At 45.9% G+C, this 21,219-nt stretch overlaps 2 protein-coding genes across 15 annotated transcripts in view; one reads left to right on the top strand and one right to left on the bottom strand.

Annotated features, from left to right (window-relative positions):
• CSNK2A1 (casein kinase 2 alpha 1) overlaps nt 1-19,832 on the bottom strand; it is a 242,837-nt gene extending 223,005 nt beyond the window's left edge. Inside the window, exons 1-2 of the mRNA XM_068262805.1 lie at nt 19,749-19,832; nt 13,163-13,250 (exon numbers count right to left, since the gene is read on the bottom strand). The gene's annotated coding sequence lies outside the window, so the exon portion shown is untranslated. The remainder of the gene's footprint in view (nt 1-13,162; nt 13,251-19,748) is intronic.
• Nucleotides 1-21,219, top strand: part of FAM110A (family with sequence similarity 110 member A) — an 897,957-nt gene that overhangs the window by 81,134 nt on the left and 795,604 nt on the right. For 12 of the 14 annotated variants that reach the window (XM_068262829.1, XM_068262828.1, XM_068262827.1 and 9 more), the window contains exon 1: nt 19,929-20,016. The exons of 1 other annotated variant lie outside the window; for it this stretch is intronic. The gene's annotated coding sequence lies outside the window, so the exon portion shown is untranslated. Of the gene's footprint in view, nt 1-19,908; nt 20,017-21,219 lie in introns of those variants that run through there. One more of the 14 variants, XM_068262813.1, reaches the window with a different exon arrangement.

Here is a 21,219-nt window from a genome sequence, read left to right as displayed (position 1 = left end):
ATGCAGGGAAGCAGGTGCGGTTATGGCTACCTGTATCCAGGCAGAGTGACGCAGGGAAGCAGGTGTGGTTATAGCTACCTGTATCCATGCAGAGTTACACAGAGAAGCAGGTGTGGTTATAGCTACCTGTATCCATGCAGAGTGATGCAGGGAAGCAGGTGTGGTTATAGCTACCTGTATTCATGCAGAGTGATGCAGGGAAGCAGCTGTGGTTATAGCTACCTGTATCCATGCAGAGTGATGCAGGGAAGCAGGTGTGGTTATGGCTACCTGTACAGTGTTCTCCCCAGGCTCTTTTAGCTGGGTGCTCCACCCGGCTAATTTTGGTGAGAACCTGGCTGTCATCAGATCCCCACCTCCTCCTCCTCCTATGCTGTAAGCAGATTTGTGCCAGCACTGCATTCCCCCATCATGCTCAACCCGGATACTTTTCATGCCACCCGGCTGGAAAAAAAATTCTGGGGAGATCACTGCTGTATCCATGCAGAGTGATGCAGGGAAGCAGGTGTGGTTATGGCTATCTGTATCCATGCAGAGTGACGCAGGGAAGCAGGTGTGGGTATGGCTACATGTATCCATGCAGAGTGACACAGGGAAGCAGGTGTGGTTATAGCTACCTGTATCCATGCAGAAGAGGCAGGAAAGCAGGTGTGGTTATGGCTACATGTATCCATGCAGAGTGATGCAGGGAAGCAGGTGTGGTTATGGCTATCTGTATCCATGCAGAGTGATGCAGGGAAGCAGGCGTGGTTATGGCTATCTGTATCCATGCAGAGTGATGCAGGGAAGCAGGTGTGGTTATGGCTATCTGTATCCATGCAGAGTGATGCAGGGAAGCAGGCGTGGTTATGGCTATCTGTATCCATGCAGAGTGATGCAGGGAAGCAGGCGTGGTTATGGCTATCTGTATCCATGCAGAGTGATGCAGGGAAGCAGGTGTGGTTATGGCTATCTGTATCCATGCAGAGTGACGCAGGGAAGCAGGTGCGGGTATAGCTACATGTATCCATGCAGAGTGACACAGGGAAGCAGGTGCGGGTATGGCTACATGTATCCATGCAGAGTGATGCAGGGAAGCAGGTGTGGTTATGGCTATCTGTATCCATGCAGAGTGACGCAGGGAAGCAGTTGTGGTTATGGCTACCTCTATCCATGCAGAGTGACGCAGGGAAGCAGGTGTGGTTATGGCTACCTGTATCCATGCAAAGTGAGGCAGGGAAGCAGGCGTGGATATAGCTACCTGTATCCATGCAGAGTGAGGCAGGGAAGCAGGCGTGGATATAGCTACCTGTATCCATGCAGAGTGATGCAGGGAAGCAGGCGTGGATATAGCTACCTGTATTCATGCAGAATGATGCAGGGAAGCAGGTGTGATTACGAGTACCTGTATTAGTGTAGGCTGCAGTACCTTTTCTCCCACCTACCTTGCTCTCCGAGAAGCTTCATCTCACATCAGTCTCCAACTGCATGAGATGGAGGTGTGAGGTAAAGGGAGCTTCCAGGAGAATTAGGCAAGTGCAGGTGGCAGAAGAGAGAAAAGGGACTGGAGTGCACTTAGAGAAAGGTAAATATTAACTGCTTCCCTGTGCTGCTCTGCATTGGTGGGCATGGCAAAATAAAGGGGCCAAACTAGTGGCACATGGCTATGGCATGGGATTACTGAGCTGAACCAGCAAAAATGGGCACCAGCATCCTTTGGAAATTTGTGCAAAATAGGACTATTACAGTACACATACTCTTATACCCACACCCACTTTTAAGGCCACACCTCAAAAGATAAATTAACAAATTAATTCCCTTATTACTCTTTCCTTAATGTTGCGATAAACAGATTTAGTACTGTAATACAGTATGTGGTTTTTAACCACGATGGCAATGTTTAATTTAAAAACTGTATTGAGTAAAACTGGAAAAAAGTGTTAATTTCTATCTTTTCTCTAGTTCATCCTGACCCCCCCCCCCCCCAAAAAAAAAACTACCGACATTAACTAGGAGATATATATATATATATATATATATATATATATATATTACTTGGGTCTTTAAATCCAGAAGTTAGCATTAACAATCTAGCCTATGCCTTTGAATTTTTATGAAAAATTGATCAGAAACATCCGCCACTCTTGATTAACTCAAATATTGAACTAACACCCCCCCCCCCCCCCCCCCGAAAAAAAACCCAAAAACTTAATTCAGGTTTTTCAGTCAGATACAAAAAAAACCTTTAAATATTTGATATTTGGGAACAAACTATTGTAGCCACGCCCCCTTTCCCATCATACGGTGGCCTCAGAGTCTGGACACTTGGGGCAGGCTTTGTGCCAGTTTAGGTCTCTGTGATCCATCTCAGGGTTGCCCTAACTGAAAGGTAACCAGGACAGAATCTCTGCTGTGAGATTCCAAGACAGATACTGTCTGGGAATAGATTAAAACCAGGAAACTCCGCCACTGATTATCTACAGTAACTTCATGGACAGCTCTCAATAACATGATCATTTCATTGGGACGGTACCTGCTGTTCAGTATTCCCAAGAAGCTAACAATTTCAGAGAGAGATGCATCCTGGGTGGCTGTGCATGCCTGCCTCAGTCACAGCCTAAACAAGATGGCACTCTGTAGGAGTGTGCATGGTGAACGGAATAAATGGCCCGGACCAGGTTTATGGGGCTCAGCTGGGGTCAGAAGATCAGAAGAAGCTTTCTGTGAAATGTTTTGAAAATCTCATGGCTGTTTATTGGGGGCCTGTAAAACATTAGACACGGTGAGACATAACCCCTCCCCACCTCCCTCCTCATCACAACACCCAGTCCCAGGCTACAAGTGCAGCTGTGCTGAGACATCGCAGAATAAATCATCCTGAAAAGGGATGGGGGGTGTAGTGAGAGCAAGAAAAAAAAATTGTCACATGGGAGCAGGAAAGTAATGGTGCAAATTGGGAGTAATAAAATGAAACATGAGTGGGAATTCAAAGACTAAAGTAGGAAAAGGAGCGTAAACATCTCAGGCTTTACTAATGTTTAATATGCTAGTAAAATGTAAGCATATCCTTTCATTGGTATAGCACTATACACTATTAAATCTGGAGCAACAGTGATGTCACACCTATGTATAGAGATGATATAGTTATACTAATTAAAGATTAACTTAGTTGGACTGGCTGCCTTGGGTTACCTTACTACACCATGCACAGTTCCTGCACACTACGCTAGCAGAGTGCAGTGAGTAAAGGGATGACACATTTGAAGACCAAACTGCCACTCCACTGATACTAATGACTTATCTGTATTCAGCGGCGTGGTGCACGATCAGCAGAATTTGAGCTGCTTGGGGATAGAAAGTGAATTTTTCAGAAATGAATGTTTCTCTTACACAATTCTGAGTCATAGTCACAACCATGTATTGATAGCAACTGGATTCTTTAGAATTGTTCATAGGAAGACATTCCCAGCACTGAGGAGGATGAGTGCAGGCCTCTATCTGGCTGACCGCCTGCTGACCAGCATGGAACGTGGAATGACAAAGTGAAGGAAGTAAGACCCAGAAAGACGTTGGCCCTGTGATAAAACCACAGAAACAGGGCTGTGGAGTCAAGAAGTTGGAGCAATTTTTGGGTACCTAGAATCAGAGTCAGTGGTTTAATTAACTTAAGCGTGATCATAGAGTCGGAGCCAGTGGTTTAATTAACTTAAGCTGATCATAGAGTCTGAGTCAGTGGTTTAATTAACTTAACCACTTCACCACTGAGGGGTTTTACCCCTTGAACACCAGAGCAATGTTCACCTTTCAGCGCTCCATCCATTCATTCATCTATAACTTTATTATTACTTATCGCAATTAAATGAACTATATCTTGTTTTTTTCGCCACCAATTAGGCTTTCTTTAGGTGGGACATTATGCCAAGAATTATTTTATTCTTAATGTGTTTTAATGGGAAAATAGGAAAAAATGTGGGAAAAAATATTATTTTTCAGTTTTCGGCCATTATAGTTTTTAAATAATGCATGCTACTGTAATTAAAACCCATGAAATGTATTTGCCCATTTGTCCCGGTTATAAAACCGTTTAAATTATGTCCCTATCACAATGTTTGGCGCCAATATTTTATTTGGAAATAAAGGTGCATTTTTTCAGTTTTGCGTCCATCCCTAATTACAAGCCCGTAGTTTATAAAGTAACAGTGTTATACCCTCTTGACATAAATATTTAAAAAGTTCAGTCCCTAAGGTAACTATTTTGTTTATTTTTTTTATAGTATTTTTTTTTTTTAAATAACAAAAAAAAAAAAAATTGGGGAGTGTGGGAGGTAATGAGTTAATTTATTGTGTAATACAATGTATTTGTATGTGTAAAATACTTTAGGATGTAGTTTACTATTTGGACACAAGATGGCCACAGTGAGTCTGTTTACATGAGACCTGTAAGCGTCCGGAAAAACGCTTACAGGAAGCAGTAGGAGGCTGGGAGAATCACAATGATCGCGCTGTTTCTAATAGAAGCAGCGGATCATTGCATGGGCTTAGATCAACGAACGGGAATGGATTTTCCCATTCATTGATCTCCGGGCGACGAGTGTGCGCGCACGAGCGGCGGGAGCGCGGACAGTGGCGGTAGCGCGGAAGGTACGGATTTCTCCGTCCCTGGGGGTTAAAGGATGGAAAAAGGGACGGAGAAATTCGTACCGCCGGGGGTAAAGTGGTTAAGCATGATTATAGAGTCTGAGTCAGTGGTTTAATTAACTTAAGCATGATTATAGAGTCTGAGTCAGTGGTTTAATTGACTGAAGCGTGATCATAGAGTCGGAGCCAGTGGTTTAATTAACTTTATCGTGATCAAAGAGTAGGAGTCAGTGGTCTAATTAACTTAAAGCAGATCCAAGATGAAAAACTAACTATAAGAAGTAACTTGTCTATACATCTTATCTAAAGTTTAGATAGTTTACACAGCATATCTAGCTGCAAACAGCTTAAAAAGTTTATGATTACTTATTCCTGTGATACAATTAGGGCAGCCATGTTCTGTTTGTCACATTGTCACAGGCTCAGGTAGGACTGCACGGTTTTGCTGTTTTAAACCGAAACCGTGATTCACGTGCAGACGATTTCGGTTGTGGAAGCCACTGACTGGCAGAAGCCGCGCGACTAGCAGTGAATATTTATGATTGTTAATGAGCCGGGGAGCAGGGGGAGGGTGAGTCCAGTCCAGAGCAGCACACAGCACCACAAATAGCTAGATAGAGATGGTATGACGGAGGCGGTAGGCGGAGCTGTACAGAGGGTACAGCTCCGCCTACCGCCGCCGTCATATCATCTCTATCTAGTGATTGGTGGCGGTGTGTGCCGCTCCGGACTGGACTCACCCCCCGCTGCCTCACTCATTAACAATCATAAATATTTACTGCTAGCTTCTGCCACTCAGTGACTCGAGTGGATCCACCCTCACTGCCCGGCTCAAGCACTCGTGATTCCGCAATACGCCGCACATCGCCGGATCAGTGACTGGTTTTGGGAGCCACTGATTGGCAGAAGCCGCGACTAACAGTGAATATTTATGATTGTTAATGAGCCGGGCAGCAGGGGGAGGGCGAGTCCAGTCCAGCACACAGCACCACCAATAGCTAGATAGAGATGGTATGACGGAGGTGGTAGGCGGAGCTGTACAGAGGGTACAGCTCCGCCTACCGCTGCCGTCATACCATCTCTATCTAGTGATTGGTGGCGATGTGTGCCGCTCTGGACTGGACTCGCCCCCGCTGCCCCGCTCATTAACAATCATAAATATTCACTGCTAGTCCTAGCTTCTGCCACTCAGTGACTCGAGTGGATCCGCTCCACGCTACCCGGCTCAAGCACTCTGCAATACGCTGCACATTGTTAACTGCCCCCAGCCCAGCGTCCTCACAGAAGGCTCTACCTGCATACATGTGCAAGTTAGTGCTAAAGCTTGTTGAAAAAAATCGTGAAAAAAAATCGAAATTTTGAGTGAAAAATTGCAATTTCAATTTTTGCCTAAAATCGTGCAGCCCTAGGCTGACGGCTGGAGATGCTATCAGCTTGCCTGTGTGTAAATTCAGTCCCCTCTCCTCCTCCATTCTCCCCTCTGCCTTTGAAATCAATGGCAAGTAACCTCCTCCTCCTCCTGCCCAGACTGAGCTGCCATAAGCCCTTGCTACAGTGCCAAGGCACAAAAGCTGTGGCCGAGGCCTGTTTAGTTTATAGGGAATTAGAGTATTTAAACAAAACAAAAAAGTATTTGGCTTGAGGAATGCCCTATAAACTATATGAAAGGAACACAATTATGCAATGAGTAAAAGTTTATCTCGGATCCACTTTAAAGAGTAACTGTCAGGCTGCAAAAGCTAATTTAAACCTCTATTCGCATGTGTTGAACAGTTTAGAAGGAAGCCAAAAAGGCAATACTGAAGATCTCTCTTACTGTGATGTGTGCTGGACAGCAAGGCTGTTATTCCCAAGCTCGTAAGGAGGCCGGCAGGACGCATAACAGATACTGCAAAGCATTCTGGGGCTGCCTCTTCTCTCCACTGCACTACCTTGGGTCATCCCCTTCATTTCCCTATCACGCCCTAAGGCTGCTTTCACAGTGAGAAGTTACAGGCTCATGTTACAGCAGCTTCTAACAGCAGCCTAAACTTACAGCACCGAAAAATCACAGGGCACATGTTCCGTTAGAGCAGGGGTAGGGAACCTTTTTGGCCGAGAGAGCCATAAACACGACATATTTTAAAATGAAATTCTGTGAGAGCCATACAATATGTTTAAAACTAAGTACAGGGTAATGAGTACATTTTATGCAAAACAAACACTTTTAAAGGACAATAAGTGTCTGAATTCTTTTTAATAATGTTGTTATGCAGTTGCTAACGGTTAGCATTTCACCATAAAATAATCGTAAAGTGGGGGGAGCATTTCACCATAAAATAATCGTAAAGTGGCCAGCATTTACCAGAAAAAAATGGGAGCGGCAGGTCAGGGTGTGGAGAGGTAGGTCAAGGTGCTGGGTGTGCAGGTGGTGGGGAAACAGGTGAGGTGCTGGGTGGGTAGGCGATACGGATATTGCTTGGAGGGTGGTGGTGGGGAAACAGGTGAGGTGCTGGGTGGGTAGGGGATACGGATATTGCTTGGTGGGTGGTGGTGGGGAAACAGGTGAGGTGCTGGGTGGGTAGGCGATACGGATATTGCTTGGTGGGTGGTGGTGGGGAAACAGGTGAGGTGCTGGGTGGGTAGGCGATATTGCTTGGTGGGTGGTGGTGGGGAAACAGGTGAGGTGCTGGGTGGGTAGGCGATATTGCTTGGTGGGTGGTGGTGGGGAAACAGGTGAGGTGCTGGGTGGGTAGGCGATATTGCTTGGTGGGTGGTGGTGGGGGAAGCAGGTGAGGTGCTGGGTGGGTAGGCGATACGGATATTGCTTGGTGGGTGGTGGTGGGGAAACAGGTGAGGTGCTGGGTGGGTAGGGGATATTGCTTGGAGGGTGGTGAGGGGGAAACAGGTGAGGCGCTGGGTGGCAAGCTTTGTAGTGCTAGCTAGCTAACTCACCAGGCCAGGCAGCTTCACCGCGGTGGCTCGGCCGACGTCACTGGCCGCAACACTCAGGCCTCCAGTCCCTGCACACCGCGTCATGGGGGCGGAGCTACAGTACGCTGGCCACGACGGCTGGAGGAGGCGGCGCTCAGCGCGCGATGTGAGGGGAGGCGGTGCCGATGGAGGCACACATGCAAATTACAAAGGCCCGGCACGGAGGGGGCGGCGGCGCAGATTTAAAAAAGTAAACACAGGCTCTCTGGCCACTCTGTCGCACGTCTTTTAGCGAGCCAGAGAGCCATGAAAAGAGCCATATATGGCTCGCGAGCCATAGGTTCCCGACCCCTGCGTTAGAGTATACTGCATCAGTCCGCTATTGTTCCTAGCCACATGGCTAATTAATATTCACTGCACAGTAGTGTTGTCCATTAGGATATTTTTTGTGAGTCGAATCATCAGGAAGCAGGGAGGACATGACGACACAATTGGCTTCATACGAGACAGAAAAACATGGAACCTGCCATGAGCTGTCAGAAGCATTATTCTCTGCAAATACTATATAAAAATTCTGTGAAATCCAAACGTGGACAGTGAAATGCATATGTAATGTAAGTACAGCCAGTATTTAGCTACTGATATATGTGTTTTTTGTCTCTGAGACCCTATACCTAACAGCTCCTCTTTAAGCATTGTACTGTTAAAAGATTTGTGGTTGACTCAGTTCACACACAAGCTTGTGCAGATAAAGGCAAAATGTCACACGGCTGTCCCCAGTACAGCGCTGCTGCAGATCGCAACGCTGTACAAAGTGATTAGACGGCGGTTTTGCCATCTAACAGTCTCCCAAGCGGCAATTGCCGATCGGAGACTGAAGGCGGGGCGGAGCTCCGCCCCCAAGCAGGAGATGCACGCGCAGCCTGCGCGCAATCTCCTGCTAGCCCCATAGAAGACCGTTCACGTCAATCGGCGTGGAGCGGTCCTGGGGCTGCTGCACTGCTCACGGCAATTGGCGTGGAGCAGTCGGCAAGTACCATCATAAGTACCCCCCCGGGGTACAAGTACCACACGTTGAGAACCTAGAGGATTGCAGTTATGCATAAACCTTATTTTCTGCCACCCCTAACAAATGCTCACAAGCAGAAATGTCTGCAGTGGGCTCAGAACTACATGACAACAAATTGACAAAAAAAGTCTTATTTACTGTTGAGTGCCGTGCAACCCTGGATGGCCCAAAGGGATGGAGTGGTGGATGGTCACCATGTCCCAACAAGGCTGAGACGTCAGCAAGGAGGTAATGGGGTAATGTTTTGGGCTGGAATCATGGGAAGAGAGCTGTTTGGTCTTTTTAGGGTCCCTGAAGGTGTGAAAATGACCTCTGAAAAGTACTGTATGTGGAGTATCTGACGACCACTTCCATGGCACAAAAAAAAGAACTGTGCTTTCCGTGATAATATAATTTTCATGCATGACAAAGCACCATCTCATGCTGCAAGGAATACCTCTGCATCACTGGCTGCTTTTGGCTTAAAAGGAGAGAAAGCTTCTCTGACCTCAGTCCTACTGAGAACCTTTGGAGGGTGGGAGGCAGTTCACATCCAAACAGCAGCTCTGGGATGCTATTCTGATATCTTTCAGAGATATTCAAGCAGAAACTATCCAAAAATCTCACAAGTTCAATGGATGCAAAAATTATGAAGCTGCTATCAAATAAGGGGTCCTATGTTAATATGTAACTTGACTTGCTAAACAGGGCTGTGGAGCCCGCACAAAAAATATTTGACTCCCAACTCCGACGCCTCAGTTTATGAAACCACCGACTTCGACTCCTGGTACCCAAAAACTCTCCAACTCCTCGACTCCTTAGTCTAATTCTTATCAGGAATGTGAAGCTTGTACAAAAATCATCCGAGTCCGACTCTTCAGTTTATTGAGACCACCAACTCCTATTCCAGGTACCCAAAATTGCTCCGACTCCTCGACTCCGACTCCACAGCCTGCTGTTAAGATGTTTTTGATTGAGATAGCGTTTGATTTCTGTAAATATAACCTCCTAATTCAGAAAATTCAACAAATTACCATTTTGTAACGATTGTGTAACGATTGGTGTAGCAACACAGACGTCTGATTATGTGGTGATCTGCAGAATCACCAATAATACAGACGCTATACCTGATTATGTGGCGATCTGCAGTATCACCAATAATGCAAATATAGCTGACAGGATAGCAAGGTGTATAGTGCGTGGTGCAACAGTAACGGATAAGTTTAATGAGACCTCACCAGAGGAGCTGGTGGGTACTATCAGAAACAGTAACTGAGTAGCTTTAACTAAACCCCACCAGAGGAGCTGGTGGGTACTATCAGAAGAGCACCTCACCAGTGGCAAGGGCCCACTGGTGAGCAGAGGTCAGACAGGCTAGGTTCAGCAACTGAGAGGCAGATACAGTACAGAATCAGTAAGCAAAAGAGTAGTAGGTATTGAGGCAGAGGTCCAGCAAATAGATCAGATGGTCAGAAGTACAGAAACGTAAAGCAATAGCAGAGTCAGAGATAAGCCAGAGTCATACACAGAATATCAATAATATACAATAAAGTAATAGTCCTAGTCTTGTGTGAAACCCCTGGTTTCCTCCCAGATCAAAGCACACCGGATACTAGTCTAAGGACTGAGCGCTAACACGTATGTATTCGCAACAGCAGACCGGTTGCGAGTGAAGACTGAAGGCTTTTGAAGCAGAGGAGACCCCACGGCCGCGTCCACTACCAATCAGCCAATCCTGAGCGGCGTGAGTCCCCTCTGACGTCAGCCGACCAGCGGGTCAGCTGACACGCCTCCTCCCAGCATAAAGGTCCTGTCTACGCGCGATACAGCAACCCTATGTGCTAATGATAATTCCATCCCCGGCTTGCTAGACGCCGGCAGAACGGAAAAAACCTCCGAGCAGGGAACTGAGGCGGCTGCGGAGACACCCTGCGTGCCCGCAGCCGCAGATGTTACACATTTTCAGTTTTTCTCAACCTATAAAATGTTTTTAAAACTCTGTTGTGCGTAACAATTTGGAACAGTGCATTTTACATTTTTTCATTTCTGAAAAATATACCGTTATTATTAGGTTTGTTCAGTAACATTTGAATTATACTCGAATTGTTGATGACTCAAACATTACGTTGACTGCCACTTTCATCCACTAATTAGGAAAAGCAGAGAAAAATATGATTTGCATTATAATTTGGAATGTGGTGTAAAGCTCATTGTTACGGTAAAGGTACATACACATGCTTGGCGGATTCCTCAAAATCAGCCTTATCAGCCGAACGACCGTTTGTACCCACACCCGATTTGACGTCCAAACTACCGGTCGTTTGGAAAAATCAGACGTGTGTATGTACCTTAAAGGGATACTTAAGTCTGCGAAAAAAAATGACTTTTACTCACCCGGGGCTCCCCTCAGCCTCCTGCAGCTGAACGGTGCCCTCGCCGTGTCCCTCCGATACACCTGGACTCGCTGGCGGCCACTTCGGGTTTGGCCGTCACCGGGCGACAGGCTGGGAACGCGGCTGATTATCCGCGTCCCCGGCCGCAATAGCGCCCTCTATAATGCTATTGCAGCCGGGGACGCGGATAATCAGCCGCGTTCCCAGCCTGTCGGCCGGTGACGGCCAGACCGGAAGTGGACGCCGGTGAGTCCAGGTGTATCGGAGGGACACGGCGAGGGCACCGTGCAGCTGCAGGAGGCTGAGGGGAGCCTCGGGTGAGTAAAAGTCATTTTTTTTTCGCAGACTTAAGGTTCCCTTTAAGTGTCCCTGGAGGATCACTGGCTACAAGGTCACAGCCCATGGCACACACAGCATTCTACAGTGAAGGCCTGGCTTCTATTTAAGGCTTGGTCCACATTTGTCCACTTGCAGATCGGATCTGTTTTCATGTTTCCAGTCCGTGGAAATGTATCCCCAGCCCTGGCCGTGGGTGAGGGGGCTGCCGAACCAGAGGGGGTAGCAGCCAGGAAGAGGGGCAGCGGGCACAGAGGCAGGAAGGGGGGGTCGGCCCTTCCCCTCCATCACCTGGGTCCCCCCGTCCCCGCTCCCCCTCCAGCTATTTGCGCAAATGATGTATGCGCACCCGACCCGTGAGCGTTCGAGCCAAATTTTCCGCTGGGAGCGATCGACTGAATCGATCGATGTCGGATGGCAATCGGTCAGCATTTGCGTGAATAATTTCACAGCAGATACAATCACAGTGATCTAATCTGCTGTGTATCGGCGACCCAGCGTATGGGCTACTTTAGTTAGCAGCTCCTGAGTGACAATAGGTGCATATAAGGACAGAGGCAGGTAAAGAGTATACAGTACATCACAACACAGCAACATTTGGGAAAAAAAGTACTCTGCAGAAAATACACAACACAGCATCAAGCAAAACAGCATTGTTTATCAGCGCAACAGGCACAATTAATATCACAAGGCAACTTTAATTCATCATATCAGAACACTCATGGCAAAATGAATCACAACAATTCATTAGTAAGCACACATTCATAGTAATATTTATTGCTACAGAAAAGAAAAATTATCACAGTAATTCATATTTAACCATTTTTGCTGCCCGGAACGTGATCCTCATGTCCAGGCGGCTGCTCTGCTGCGCTTCGGCGCGCTTCCGTGCGTGATCTCAGGCGCGCCCCCGTGCTGTTCCCTGGCAGCCCTGGCATCAGTGAACGGCAACATGGTTCCCGATCACCGATCCATGTCCCCAGCAGAAAAACCGAAGCGCTCTTACTAGAGGCTTCAGTCTTTCTGCAAAAAAAGTTTTCCCGTCCTTCTTGTGCTTCCGGTGATCGAGAAGCAAAAGGAAAAAAAAAAATAAACTCATCTTGTGGCCAAATAGTAAAACTACATCTACATATTTTTTACATTACAATTTCCACATATAATAACATTAAAAATTAACTGTTTATTTCCCACACCAAAATATTACCCAAATAAAATTTTTAATGGAAAAAAAAAATTACAATAAAAAAACAAAAACAAAACCATAAATAGTTACCTAAGGGTCTGAACTTTTTAAATATGCATTTGAAGGGGGTATACTATGAATTTTTTTAAATTATAAGCTTGTAAATAGTGATGGACGCAAAGCGGGAAAAAAACGCACCTTTATTTCCAAATAAAATATTGGCGCCATACATTGTGATAGGGACAACATTTAAATGGTGTCAAAACTGAGACAAACGGGCAAATAAAATAAGTTTTAATTATGGTAGCGTGGATTATTTTAAAGCTATAATGGACGAAAACTGAGAAATAATGAATTTTTTCCATTTTTTTCTTATTAATCCTGTTAAAATGCATTTATAAAAAAATAATTCTTAGCAAAATGTACCACCCAAAGAAAGCCTAATTAGTGGCGGAAAAAACAAGATATAGATTAATATTAGCGAATGAATGGGAGGTGAAAATTGCTGATGCATAAGGTGAAAAATCCCCGCGGGCAGAAAAGGTTAATATAACACAAACAAACAAACTCAGAACATTTATATCGCGCTTTTCTCCTGGCGGACTCAATACATAATAGTTTATGAATTATTACTATTAAGCAAATAAATGTACCCACCCTCATTCTACTTACCAGCCTGTCCTACTCTCTTCAGATTCTTTCTCTCCAGTCATCCGAGTATTATAAACGGTCCTTGGAAGGAGAGGCTGCAAATCTGTCACTTGAAAAAAATCATAGACGTCAGGCATGAAAATCTATTACAGCTTAAGGTGCCCACTAATGATACAATCTTGATTGTGCAATCTTACTAAATCTATGTAGTAGAAGGGTAAATTGAGTAAATATACCTTAGCTAGTCCCTCATATTACACAGAAGTGGTAAGATTGTACAATCACAATTGTATCATTAATGGACACTTTTAAGATACCAATTAATGGTACAATATGTTCCTCAGATATGATCATTTGATCAGATTTGCGGGATCATAAAGTAACTCTCGTAAATGGGTCGGTTTGGGCACTTTCTCTCTTCAGATATGATTGTAAAATCCAACATTCCGATCTGCAAAATTCTGTATCCCAATCGACCATAGTAACGTTTCATGTCGATTTTCTCCACATGTTACATCATTTTCTGTACAAAACGATTAATAAAATCTGTGCCACTGCGCAGGCACGGCTGTACTTGCTCGGTGCAGCGCGGCCACACTCCGACTCCTCAGTTTAATGAAACCACGACTCCGACTCCGTGTACCCAAAATTGCTCAGACTCCAACTCCTCGACTCCGACTCCTTAGTCTAATGCTTAACAGGGCTGTTGATTTTGTACAAAAATCATGCGACTCTGACTCCCGACTCCGACTCCTCAGTTTATGAAATCACGACTCCGACTCCAACTCCGACTCCGGGTGCCCAAAATTGACCCGACTCCGACTCCTCGGCTCCGACTCCACAGCCCTACGAAGGACAGCACGGGAAGCCTCTATAGGACCTAGAAGCTTCCCTCTCCTTAACCACTTCACCACTGAGGGGTTTTACCCCCTGAGCACCAGAGCAATTTTCACCTTTCAGCGCTCCTTCCATTCATTCGTCTATAACTTTATTATTACTTATCGCAATGAAATGAACTATATCTTGTTTTTTTCGCCACCAATTAGGCTTTCTTTAGGTGGGACATTATGCCAAGAATTATTTTTTTCTAAATGTGTTTTAATGGGAAAATAGGAAAAATGTGGGGAAAAAAATAATTATTTTTCAGTTTTCGGCCATTATAGTTTTTAAATAATGCATGCTACTGTAATTAAAACCCATGAAACGTATTTGCCCTTTTGTCCCGGTTATAAAACCATTTAAATTATGTCCCTATCACAATGTTTGGCGCCAATATTTTATTTGGAAATAAAGGTGCATTTTTTTCAGTTTTGCGTCCATCCCTAATTACAAGCCCATAGTTTATAAAGTAACAGTGTTATACCCTCTTGACATAAATATTTAAAAAGTTCAGTCCCTAAGGTAACTATTTATGTATTTTTTTTAATTGTAAATGTTTTAATTTTTTTTTAATTACAAAAAAAAAAAAAATGGGGAGTGTGGGAGGTAATGAGTTAATTTTATGTGAAAAAGTCATTTATTTGTATGTGAAAAATGTGTAGGGTGTAGTTCACTATTTGGCCACAAGATGGCCACAGTAACTTTTTGTTTTAATGCGACTAGAATAAGGAGGCTGGACACGTGAGTTTTTTCTCACAATGATCGCGCTGCCCATAGGAGAGCAGCTGATCATTGCGGGGCTTAGATCAACGAACGGGAATGGATTTTCCCGTTCATTGATCTCTGGGCGAGCGGGCGGCGGCGTGTTTACTAGCGGCGGGCGGCGTGTTTACGAGCGGGAGCGCGGGCAGCATCGGGAACGCGGAAAGTACGTGTTTCTCCGTCCCTGGTTTTTAAAGGATGGAAAAAGGGGCGGAGAAATACGTACGTGCGGGGGTAAAGTGGTTAAAGGACAACTGAAGTGAGAGGGATATGGAGGCTGCCATATTTATCCATTTTGTATTAGGTTATGTATCAGTTATGTAATATTAGTTTAGGCTGTATTGCTGATCCTCTGCCTCTAATACTTTTAGCGATAGACCCTGAACAAGCATGCAGCAGATCAGGTGTTTCTGACATTATTGTCAGATCTGCATGCTTGTTTCTGGTGTGATTCAGACATTACTGCAGCCAAATAGATCAGCAGGGCTGCCAGGCAACTTATATTGTTTAACAGGAAATAAATATGGCTCCAGGTTTTTTTGGAGGAAGGTTTTTGGAGAGCACACACAGTACCATGGCTGTTTAAGCTGCTGACTGAGTGGATATCGGGACTTAGGAGGATTTGTGCACGGCCTGAAAAACGCTAATGCTGGTCTTGAGTGGTCAGCCATTACATCTGGTAAGAGGCTAGTGTTCTTCTGAGGAGTGCATGGGGAGAAATTTAATGCACTGGTGAAAGTGTGGGCACTGGACACGTGGTGACTGAATCTGGTACTAACATACTACACTAGAAAGCTTGTTTCTCTTTTGCATGAACGGCTGGAACATCGCTTCTGACACTGGAGATCGGATGGTTATTGATGGCTGGGCCACACATGCATTGTGCCAACTGTTATGATTGGCATTGGAGTCCGGTGAGCATAATCGTTTTGTAATTTAGGATTCCATATGTGGATATGACAAGAATCTTACAAGCACTGTGCTGTGTAGAACCTACTTTGGATTAGGACTTGAATACTGGGACTTTTATGCATGTGGACTTATGGCTATTGTATAGACAGTGTATATTGGATGTAGCCTCGTTAATGGCTCAGTGTTTGATTGTGGGATATTAGTACAAGAACGTTTATGATATCTGTTTATGTAAACTCAATTTTTTTTATATATGATTAGGTCATTTGTACAAGGACCTGAGTTTTTGGTGTAATCTTTGCTCAGGCATTTGGCTTCACACCAAATCACTCTCATCTATTTTTGCACTGCACTTTATCTGACATTCATATAGTCATGTATGCACTTTGGAGGTGACCATTGATGCACAATTTTGAGTAAATACAAATTATATTGCGGATTTGTATCCTTGCTAACCATGCACATACTTTGTTTGAAGGGGGCTAGTAGATTATCTTGACTCAGACGCTTCAGAAATACCTCGCAAGTCGGTAAAGTTTGGGCATCCCTGCTCTAAACATATTCGACAAGTACTCATTGAATATACCTCTCGTGGCCGCACTAGCGCTTTCTACAAGCAAAGTCCACGCATGCCCAGGCAGCTGCACCCCCCCCCCCTCTCAGCAGCTGCTTTGTTTGTGCTACCTGATGCCAGGAAGCTCAGTCACTTCATTTTGTCCCATCCACCATAGCAAGAGCCATCAGCCTTTGATGTCCACAATAAACATTCCAGCAGTTGTCCCTTCCTCAGTATTTTGCTCCTGGAGCCTGAAAACATCTATGCAGTTTAAGTCAGACAGTGCAGACCATGTGGGAGGAGGAGAGGAGGAGAGGAGAGTTATCTGAAAAATATGTGCTATATAATTGTCTGAGCCATAACTGTATACATACCAGGGCTGTACAGTCGGAGTTGTGGAGTCAGAGCAATTTTGGGTGCCTGGAGTCAGTGTCGGGAAAAAATGCACCGACTCAGACTCCTAATGAATTTAAACTGTAATTAAAATAGAAAATATGATAAAATGTTCTATTTATCAGATAATAGTCATCATAAATAATGTATATATACAGTAATAGCTGTGCTTAGATAATCATGACCTCTAGGGGCTGGAAGAAGTCCCAGGTACCTCGGATATCCTTCAAGACACACCACACCCCTAGTCACTGATACCAGAAATAATCTATCTATATATATAATAGGCTACGTGCCTCGACCTTAGAGCAAGAAGAAGTATCGACCTGCCCCCAGGGGCGGTCCAAGCCAGAAGAAGGGGCCGATCCAAGCAAGAAGGAGTAGCGACCTGCCGTTAGGGGCGGTCCTACACTTGCCGACCGAGCTGGAGGGGGTAGCGGGCAGGAAAGGGGTATTGGGCATAGCGGCGGCCCCCTCCCTCACCTGGGTCCCCATGTGCGCTCCCCCTCGAGCTTAAGCTGAGCAGCAGACGCCCCTATTAGTAAGAGGCAGCGGGCGGGGATGACTCACCTCTTCCGCATTCCAGTGTGCGTTCCACGGTCGTCACTTCCTGCAATGCCGCCCACTGTATTGTAAGTGGACGGCATTGCAGGAAGTGACGACAGAGGAACGCACGATGGAACGCGGAAGAGGTGAGTCCTCCCCGCCCACTGCCTCTTACTAATAGCGGCGGCTGCTAGTGTTGTCCGGATCATGAACGATTCGGATCTTTGATCCGAATCTCATTTGTGAGTCGAATCATCCGAATCATCAAAATGGGTGATTCGGATGACAAAGGGGGCGTGGCCCGGAGCGGCACCCCCCCTCCCCCCCCCTCTCAGCGGGCAGAGGGGTCCTGGAAGCAGACGAGCAGAGATGGATCGCTCAGTTGGAGGGAAGCCAGCCTTGAAGGGACAGGTAGATGAGAGAGAGGGGACATGGGTGCCACTGCCAGATATGTGTAGAGCACACATACTGGCTATAATGTGCTGCTGATTTTAGGCTGTTCCGTAGTGCTGCATAGTGAACAAATGGGAAACTTTTGTCTCAGAAGCACAGCTCAGTAACTTTGTAGACAGCGTGCTGGGCTAGGACAGGGCAGGCACTGTGATTGCAGGGCAATAAGATCCTCCTGCACTGCTCTAAACAGCTGCACTTCACTTCTGGGAATGCTTTGGGGAATGCTTTCTTTCACTCTGAGACGTTTGCATTCAGAATATACAGATGAACATATAGGTGAAATATATGTAAAGCATATGATTGCAACATGTGGGTAATGTGTGCAAAAAACATTTCTGCTCTCTGCTCGTCCCTCCTCCCTTCTTTGTCCACTCTCTGCCCGTCTCTGTCCACCATCTCCTCTTCTCTGTGTGTCCACCCCCCTCCCCTTCTCTGTCCACCGCAGGGAAAGTCCTGTCCTGCTAGTCATTTCACCCCCGAATGCTTCCCTAGTAAAATGATCCGAGATTCGGATCAAAGATCCGGATCTTTTCAATGATCTGATTCGAATCATCCGAATCATTGAAAAGATCCGAACTTCCCATCTCTAGCGGCTGCTGCTAGGTGAGGGAGGGGGCTGCCGCTATGCCCAATACCCCTTCCTGCCCGCTACCCACTCCAGCACGGTCGGCAAGTGTAGGACCGCCCCTGAGGGCAGGTTGTTACTTCTTCTTCTTGCTTGGACCGGCCCCTTCTTCTAGCTTGGACCGGCCCTGGGGGCAGGGCAATACTTCTTCTTCTTGCTGTGAAGGTTGAGGCACGTAGCCTATTATATATATATAGATTCTTTCTGGTATCAGTGACTAGGGGTGTGTTGTGTCTTGAAGGATATCCGAGGTACCTGGGACTTCTTCCAGCCCCTAGAGGTTATGATTATCCCTCGCTGCAGCTCCAGGTGTCTCCCGAGACCCACTGGCTGCTATTGAAGTATCACCAACCCGATGGGTCGGCATCTTGCATACACCAGTACTATTGTGCAGTGCAGTCCCAGTGACGTGGGTGCATGCCTGTGCAGAAGACGCTGACTTGTAGGCTGCTAGCGGGACTCGGGAGAAGACTGGAGCTGCGGCGTGGGACACACATGAACTCTAGGGGCTGGAAGAAGCCTCAGATAAGTATAGATTTTATAACTCACCTCAGATATCTTTTTAAGTGTCCCTCTTTCTAATCTCAAAAAGTTAGGAGGTATGCACATGGTGATTGGCTGCCAGGTGCACAACTAAACTGCTATGGGAATCAGGTGATCTATAATGATCTGCTGCTGACGCTCTGCATGTGCTGACAGGAGTGAGCCCTCATATGCTGGGTACACCCACTACGATTTTCTGTAAAGTACTGGTAGAGACTGGTCATTATCTCTGGTGCATTGTCTTTCCTGTATGATCGCCTGCTGAGTTGATCAATGCCTAATTGCTAGGCAGATAGATGGTTCATAATTTCAAACATGTTGGAAATTATCGATCTGGCAGGTAAATCTAATGCTGGGAATACACGGGTCGATTTTGCCGCTCGATTCCGCGCCCAATCGTCTTCCGCGCTCGATTCTCTTATTTTCCATTTGTTTTTTATACCTTTTCCCATTGTCCTCCATGCAGAATCGAGCTCGGAAACGATTGGGCGCGGATTGGACATGTCGGAAATGATCTATCGAGCCATCTAAATGGCTCAGAATCGAGCCATGTATTCCCAGCATAACAGAAAAGTATATGGTGTGTACCTAGCATTAGATGTTTACAATTGAATTGCTCCTGATGTCTTATATTGTAATCACGCCCTATACAATCTTATACAATAGTCCCACATCTATAGGACTACAAACTTTATTACATAGATTTATTTTTTTCCCCTTTAACTACATAGATAATGTAGTTCAACGTTTTGCATAGATGTGGGTTTAAAGTCACGTTTGCAACCTTCCTCCTCTCATTATCCATGCAACGAAGGCGAAGCAGTGCAATAGGGACACCAAACACCTCAGAATAGCTTCGGGATCCGTTCTCGGCCGCCTTTCAAGAATACAGGAACTTTTCCTTATTTTTCCCCATAACGACAGACAGTTATATGTACCTCAGCGAGGTGCAGCCACCGAGCAACGCTGCAGCCGCTCTCCGTCGCCTCAAACACGCTGGGGGAGGACGCTCACGAGATCTGCCAGCTGATTGGAGAAGCAGCTCCCAGCCGTCCCAGACGTAGGGGAAGCGCGGTGCGGTTCCGCTGCCTCTGATTGGTGCGTCCACTAGGTAGTGGGTCAGATTAGATGAGTGCCTCAGCGGCACGCGCTCCTCGTCCGAAGAAGGCTGCGTGAGGTATGAGCTGATCTCTGAATGACTGACAGGTAGATGGAGGCTGCAGGTTTCTCTGAGAATGGTGTTTTATTTACTAATCCTAGGCAATCTTCATTTTTATTTTACTTTATGAGGAAAGGTTACATTGGTTTACTGTTCTCTGTATCTCCAATACTAGTCAACAGGGAACCGTACAGAGGAGGGAGGGGGCACTATACACCAAAGGCACTGTACTTGGGGGGGGGACATCAGGGAACTTTATATGGAGGGAGGGAAGCCACTAGACATTGAGGTTGGCCCATGACTTGGTTCCAGTGTTCAATTTCGGCAGACATTGTGAGTCTGACTCCCCTGCTCTAGATCCTAAAGAGGCCTCCCATGCCATCTTGTTGAAAAGAGAATTGGGGCCTTGCTCCACTTCAGGCACGTGCACACCCTTCCTATGCCTGCGCAAGCACAGCAACACCTGCACAGTATGCCGGTGTTCCAACATTTTAGCATACCCGACAAAATAGCATACAAATGCTACTGAGCATGTGCAAAAGTCATGCAGGTCATACATTAACCCCATAATGCCCATCAGCAGCATTAACCTTTGCAACCCCAGTTAGCTGCCTGGGTGCTGAGGTGCAATCTCCACTATCCAAGTGGACATAGAGTTAGAATAAAAAGTTGTCCGAGCGAAGCGAGGACCGAGCCCGCAGCCCAGCGAGCAAAGCCAGCGGGCAAGGAGACACTGACTCTACTAAAAGGGGGTATATCACTTTAAATGTATGCTGTTTTGTCAATGTATGCTAGTTAGTTGGAACACCGGATCCGCTCGTGTACGAGCAGCTCTCTGCTACTGCGCAGGCACTGCACTTGCGTGGGTGCAAAGTGCGGGCGTGGGTCCTGGGCAGCGGTGAAGGACTGAAAGACAGCATGGGAAACCTCTAGGATCTAGAGGCTTCCCTCTCCTTAGGTAAGCACTTGCTATTTTACCCAAGGGTTCACTTTGAAAAAAAATAGATATTTAACTCCCATAGATGGCAGTGCAAGTACAGATCCCTGCTAGAGCAATTATTTGCAGCTCGGAATTGTGTTAATCTAAACTGATTGGTTATTACAGTTGATAAAACTGAGCAAACAAAGCAGAGAAATACAGTACAGGATTTAGTAGCTTTTAGCAGAAGGAAGAGAATTGTACTCACTGTAAGTACTAAGGCCTAGAAGGGTCACTTTAGCAGTGCTTTCTGATTGCCAGCGATCGTAAA

Source organism: Hyperolius riggenbachi, chromosome 12 (genome assembly GCF_040937935.1).
Source record: "Hyperolius riggenbachi isolate aHypRig1 chromosome 12, aHypRig1.pri, whole genome shotgun sequence".
Classification (NCBI taxonomy): domain Eukaryota; kingdom Metazoa; phylum Chordata; class Amphibia; order Anura; family Hyperoliidae; genus Hyperolius; species Hyperolius riggenbachi.
Note: the sequence above shows the minus strand (reverse complement) of the source record. Positions and strands in the feature narration are given on the sequence as shown.